Source organism: Pristiophorus japonicus, chromosome 23, assembly GCF_044704955.1.
Source record: "Pristiophorus japonicus isolate sPriJap1 chromosome 23, sPriJap1.hap1, whole genome shotgun sequence".
In the NCBI taxonomy this organism is placed as follows: Eukaryota; Metazoa; Chordata; class Chondrichthyes; family Pristiophoridae; genus Pristiophorus; species Pristiophorus japonicus.
In genome coordinates, this window is record NC_091999.1 from 37,641,406 (window position 1) to 37,647,814 (window position 6,409).

Here is a 6,409-nt window from a genome sequence, read left to right on the forward strand (position 1 = left end):
TTGTCTCTATGTCTCTCTCTCTATCTGTCTTTCTCTCTTTCTGTCTCCCTCTTTGTCTCTCACTTTGTCCCTGTCCTTTTCTCTGGTTCTCAATGTGTCTGTCACTTTCTCACGGTGTCCAGTGCTGTTCGAATGGGATTCTCTCAGTCTCTCTGTCTGACTGTCTCACTCTTTCCCATCATCTCTGTCTGTCTATGTTTCTGCCTATCTGTCTCTCTTTGCCTGTCGCTGGTAATTCCTGTCTCTAACCTGCTGAGTATTTCCATCATTTTCTGTTTATATCTTTGCCTCTCTCTCGATCTGTCGCTCTCTCTCTATCTGTCTCTCTCCTTCTCACTGTCTTTATCACTGTATTTCTTTCACTCTTTCCCTCTCTCTCTTTATTGATCACACACACACATCTCTGTATATGGAGGTGTTTGAGTCTTTTTCTCAGAGTCTGCCTGACTTTTGAGTCTCACCCTTTCTGTCTCTCGTTGTCTCTCTCTCTCGCTATCTGTCTCTACTGTTTGTCTCTGTCTCTCAATGTGTCTGTCAACTTCTGATCACAGCTCGATAACTGCTCTGATGCAACCCGTACCCTCGTCCCTATAGTGGTGAGTATCCCCGCCTGTTACATTGGAGAACCGGGTTCAATTCCCCAACGGGAAAGCAGCTTATTCAAAATGTCGTATTTTACTTCTGTTTCTTGGTACAGATTCATATTAAAAAGTTTCAGAGCAATTTCGAACAGTAAAGATACAGCAAGAGGAGATTGCCTCTTCCAGATTTTTTAACATCGGAGACTTTTTCAGGATTCTGTGGCCGTCTGCTGCACAGAGATGGATGACTGAGTTTTTTCTGAGTAACATTTAAAGTGCCAGAGACGCAGTAGTTGTGGCCGAGTGGTTAACGCGATGGTCCAGCAATCCTTTGGGTTTTCCCTGCAAATGAAGAATTCTGCCGGCTACGATTCTCAGCATTTTTCATTCCATTTTACAATTTAACCAGGTTTTTGCAAAAATTATCCTGAGATAGGCGGAAGAACGTCGCACACCTTTCAACACTGACATCTATTTCTCATTTTTATGCAATATCTCAATATCTGCAATATTCAAGATATATACGGATAGAAAATCGCAAAAATCAGCCGAAGTAGCGACAGTGATTCAGCCTGTGTATCCCTCTAGATGTATAAGGCATCTGTGCATGTCCCTTGGTGCATGTATATTTTTGGTTTTGTGTGTGTGTGTGTGTGTCTGTGTCTGTCTATCTGTATATATGTCTCTGTGTATGTGCAACTGTCTGCGGAAATCATCACCATGAATTTGGTACGTCCTGGAACTTTTAAAAAAGTATTGGGGAAAATAATACGATTGTGAACTTTGGTATCGGCTTTGGTTCAGTGGCAGCATCCTCGACTGAAAAACGAAAAAGCAAGACAAAGTAGCGACAGTGACCCTGCCTGTCTATCCATCTATTTGTCGAAGGCAACCTGTGTATATCTTAATCTGGGTGCCATTGTACATCAGTCATTGATTGTTGGTATGCAGGTGCAGAAGGCGGTAAAGAAGGCAAATGGCATGTTCGCCTTCATAGTGAGGGGATTTGAGTATCGGAGCAGGGAGGTCTTACTGCAGTTGTACAGGGCCTTGGTGAGGCCACACCTGGAATATTGTGTTCAGTTTTGGTCTCCAAATCTGAGGAAGGACGTCCTTGCTATTGAGGGAGTACAGCTAAGGTTCACCAGCATGATTCCCGGAATGGCAGGACTGACATATGTGGAGGGACTGGATCAACTGGGCTGGTATCCACTGGAGTTTAGAAGAATGAGAGGGGATCTCATAGAAACATATAAAATTCTGACGAGATTGGACAGCTTAGAGGCTGGAAGAATGTTCCCGTTGATGGGGTGTTCGAGACCAAGGATCATAGTCTAAGAATAAGGTGTCAACCATTTAGGACCGAGATGAGGAGAAACTTCTTCACTCAGAGAGTGGTTAACCTGTGAAATTTTCCACTGCAGAATGTCGTTGAGGCCAGTTCGTTAGATATATTCAAAAGGGCCCTTACGGCTAAAGGGATCAAGGGGTATGGAGAGAAAGCAGGAAAGGGGTACTGAGGTTGAATGATGAGCCATGATCTTATTGAATGGTGGTGCAGGCTCGAAGGGCCGAATGGCATATTCCTGCATCAAATTTCTATGTTTCTATGTTTCTATGTTGATGCGTGTATATCTTTGGTTATTGTGTGTGCGTGTGTCTGTGTATGTCTATCTGTGTATGTGCAACTGTCTGTGGAAATCATCAGCATGAATTTGGTACGTCCTGGAACTTCTAAAAAAACTTGGGGAAAATAATACGGTTGTGATCTTTGAGATCGGTTTTGGTTCAGTGGCTCCATTCTCGACTGAATCAGGAGGTTGTGTGTGTAAGTCCCACTCCTGAGACATGAACACATCATCTTGGCTGACACTCAAATGCAGTACATGGGGAATGTTGCATTGTTGAAGCCGTTGACCATCGGTTGAAATTTTAAATTGAAGCTCCATCTGCACCCTCGGGTGGTTGTGAACGTTCCCAGAGCCTTAGTCGAAAAAGAATAGGAGAGTTGCGCCCGTGTCAATATTAAGAAACATGTTCGTAAATGCTGCCTGCAATCCTGTGTGTCTGTGTGTCGCTGTGGGGGTGGAGCTGAAGCCTAGATTCTCACAGGCAGAGTCCAACCTCTGACAGGATCAGGACCAGGATGGCCGAGTTGTAAAGGCGTTGGATTTAAAATGTAATGGGTTTATACCCGCGTGGGTTTGAACCCCAGTCCTGGTAATTCCTTAATTAAACGTAGATATTTCCCATCCTGCTCAGTGATACCCGATTCTCATCTGCTGAATCTCTAATTTTCTGTAATGATATGACACTCTGAGCCGATAATGAAATGAAATTGCGAAATGTATCTGTGTCGCTCGGTCTCTGCCGCTCTCTCTCTTTCGAGAGCTGTGTTTGTGTGTTTGAGTCTTTGTCTCTCTCATTCTGACACTCTCTGTCTGACTGTCTCCCTCTTTCCCATTATCTCTGTCTGTCCATGTCTTTGCCTGTTTCTGTTAGTCCCTGACTCTAACCTGATAAGTATTTCCATTATTTGCTGTTTTTGTCTCTATGTCTCTCTCTCTCTATCTGTCTTTCTCTCTATCTGTCGCCCTCTTTGTCTCTCTCTTTGTCCCTGTCCTTTTCTCTGTCATTCCATCGCTATTTGCCTCCCTCTCTTTATGGCGCACGCAAATACATCTCTGTGTATGTATGTGTTTGAGTCTTTTTCTCATTCAGTCTGATCATCCCTTTCAGACTCAAACTTTATGTCTCTCTTTGTCTCTATCTCACTGTCTGTCTCTCCCTGTTTCCCTGTTTGCCTCTGGTTCTCAATGTGTCTGTCTATTGCTCACAGTGTCCAGTTCTGTTCGAATGGGATTCTCACAATCTCTCTGTCTGACTGTCTCAGTCTTTCCCATCATCTCTGTCTGTCTACGTTTCTGCCTGTCTGTCTCTCTTTGCCTGTCGCTGGTAGTTCCTGTCTCTAACCTGCTGAGTATTTCCATCATTTTCTGTTGAAATCTTTGTCTCTCTCTCTATCTGTCGCTCTCTCTATCTGTCTCTCCCCTTGTCACTGTCTTTATCACTGTCTTTCTCTCACTCTTCTCCTCTTTTTATAGATCACACTTACACTTCTCTGTATATGTAGGTGTTTGAGTTTTTTTCTCACTGTCTCTGACTGACTTTTCAGTCTCACCCTTTCTGTCTCTCGTTGTCTCTCTCTCATTGTCTGTCTATCCCTGTTTGTCGGTTTGTGTCTGTCTATCAATGTGTCTGTCGACTTCTGTTCGCAGCTTGATTACTGCTCTGACGCAACACGTTCCTTCGTCCGTAGAGTGGTGATTATGCCCCCCTGTTACGCGGGAGAACCGGATTCAATTCCCCGATGGCAAAGTAGCTTTTTCAAAATGTCGAATTTTTCTTCTGTTTCTTGGTATACATTCATATTAAAAAGTTCCAGAGCAATATCGAACAATAAAAATACAGCAAGAGGAGATTGCCTCTTCCAGACTTTTTGCAGGATTCTGTGGCCGTCTGCTGCACACAGATGGATGACTGAGTTTTTTCTGAGTAAAATTTAAAGTGCCAGAGAGGCAGTAGTTGTTGCCGAGTGGTTAAAGCGATGGTTTAGAAATCGATGGGTTTTCTGTGCGTAGGTTCGAATCCTGCCGACTGCAATTCAAAGCATTTTTCATTACATTTTACAATTTAACCAGGTTTTTGCAAAAACTGATCCTGACATAGGCGGAATAACGTCCCACACATTTCAACACTGACATCTATTTCTCATTTTTATTCATCTGCAATATTCATGTTACATACGGATAGAAAAACGCAATATTCAGCCAAAGTAGCGACAGTGATTCAGCCTGTCTATCCCTCTATATGTCAAAGGCATGTCTGTTGGTGCATGTATATTTTTGGTTAAGTGTGTGGGTGTGTGTGTCTCTGAGTCTGTCTATCTGTATATATGTCTCTGTGTATGTGCAACTGTGTGCAAATCATCACCATGAATTTGGTATGTGCTGGAACTTTTTAAAAAGACTTGGGGAAAATAATACGGTTGTGAACTTTGGTATCAGCTTTGGTTCAGTGGCAGTATCGTCGACTGAAAAACGCAAAAGACAGCCAAAGTTGCAACAGTGACCCTGCCTGTCTATCCATCTATTTGTCTAAGGCAATCTTTGTATATCTTGATCTGGGTGTCATGATACATCAGTCATTGATTGTTGGTATGTAGGTGCAGCAGGCGGTGAAGAAGGCAAATGGCATGTTCCCCTTCATAGCTAGGGGATTTGAGTATAGGAGCAGGGAGGTCTTACTGCAGTTGTACAGGGCCTCCGTGAGGCCACACCTGGAATATTGTGTTCAGTTTTGGTCTCCGAAACTGAGGAAGGACATCCTTGCTATTGAGGGAGTACAGCGAAGGATCACCAGCTTGATTCCCGGGATGGCAGGACTGACATATGAGAAGAGACTGGATCAACTGGGCTGGTATACACTGGAGTTTAGATGAATGAGAGGAGATTTCAAAGAAACATATAAAATTCTGACGAGATTGGACAGCTTAGAGGCTGGAAGAATGTTCTCGCTGCTGGGGAGTTCGGGACCAAGGATCACAGTCTTTGAGTAAGGGGTAAACCATTTAGAAACGAGCTGAGGAGAAACGTTTTCACTCACAGAATGGTTAACCTGTGAAACTTTCGACTGCAGAAAGTCGTTGAGGCCAGTTCGTTAGATATATTCAAAAGGCAGTTAGATATTGTCCTTACGGCGAAAGGGATGAAGGGGTATGGAGAGCAAGCAGGAAATGGGTACTGAGGTTGAATGATCAGCCATGATGTTATTGAATGATGGTGCAGGCTCTAAGGACCGAATGGCATATATCTGCACCTAATTTCTATGTTTCTATGTTGATGCGTGATTATTTTTGGTTATTTTATGTGTGTGTGTGTCTGTTTATGTCTACCTGTATGTATGTCTCTGTGTATGTGCAACTGTCTGTGGAAATCATCACCATGAATTTGGTACGTCCTGGAACTTTTTAAAAAGCTTGGGGAAAATAATACGGATGTGAACTTTGGTATCGGTTTTGGTTCAATGGCTCCATTCTCGACTGAATCAGGAGGTTGTGTGTGTAAGTCCCACTCCTGAGTCTTGAACCCATCATCTTGGCTGACACTCAAATGCAGTATTTGGGGAATTTTGCATTGTTGAAGCTGTTGACCATGGGCTGAAATTTTAAATTGAAGCTCCATCTGCACCCTCGGGTGGATGTGAAAGTAGCCAGAGCATCACTCGAAAAAGAATAGGAGAGTTGCGCCCGTGTCAATATTGAGAAAAATGTTCGTAAATGCTCCCTGAAATCCGATGTGTCTGTGTGTCTGTGGGGGTGGAGCTGAAGCCCAGATTCTCAGAGAGGCAGAGTCCAACCACTGACAGGATCAGGACCAGGATGGCCGAGTGGTGAAGGCTTTGGACTTAAGATCTAATGGGTTTGTACCCGTGTGGGTTCGAACCCCACTCCTGGTAATTCCTTAATTAAACAGAGACTTTTCCCACCCTTCTCTGATACCCAAATTTCATCTGCAAAATCTCCAATTTTCTGTAACTATGTGTCACTCTGCGCCGATAATGAAATGTCTCTGCCGCTCTCTCTCTTTGAAGAGCTGTGTATGTATTTGAGTCTTTGGCTCTCTCTCACCCTCTCTGTCTGTCCCTGCTTCTCTGTTTGTCGCTGTCTCTCAATCAGTCTCTTTATCACGGTGCCTAGTTCTGTTGCAATGGTATTCGCTCAGACTCTCTGACTGACTGCCTCTCTCTGTCCCATTATCTCTGTTTGT

At 43.7% G+C, this 6,409-nt stretch overlaps 1 non-coding gene across 1 annotated transcript; it reads left to right on the forward strand.

Annotated features, from left to right (window-relative positions):
• The first annotated feature begins 6,015 nt into the window (after positions 1 to 6,015).
• Positions 6,016 to 6,098, forward strand: trnal-uaa (transfer RNA leucine (anticodon UAA)). The gene has a single exon. It is a non-coding gene; the product is annotated as a tRNA-Leu (tRNA).
• Positions 6,099 to 6,409: the final 311 nt, after the last annotated feature.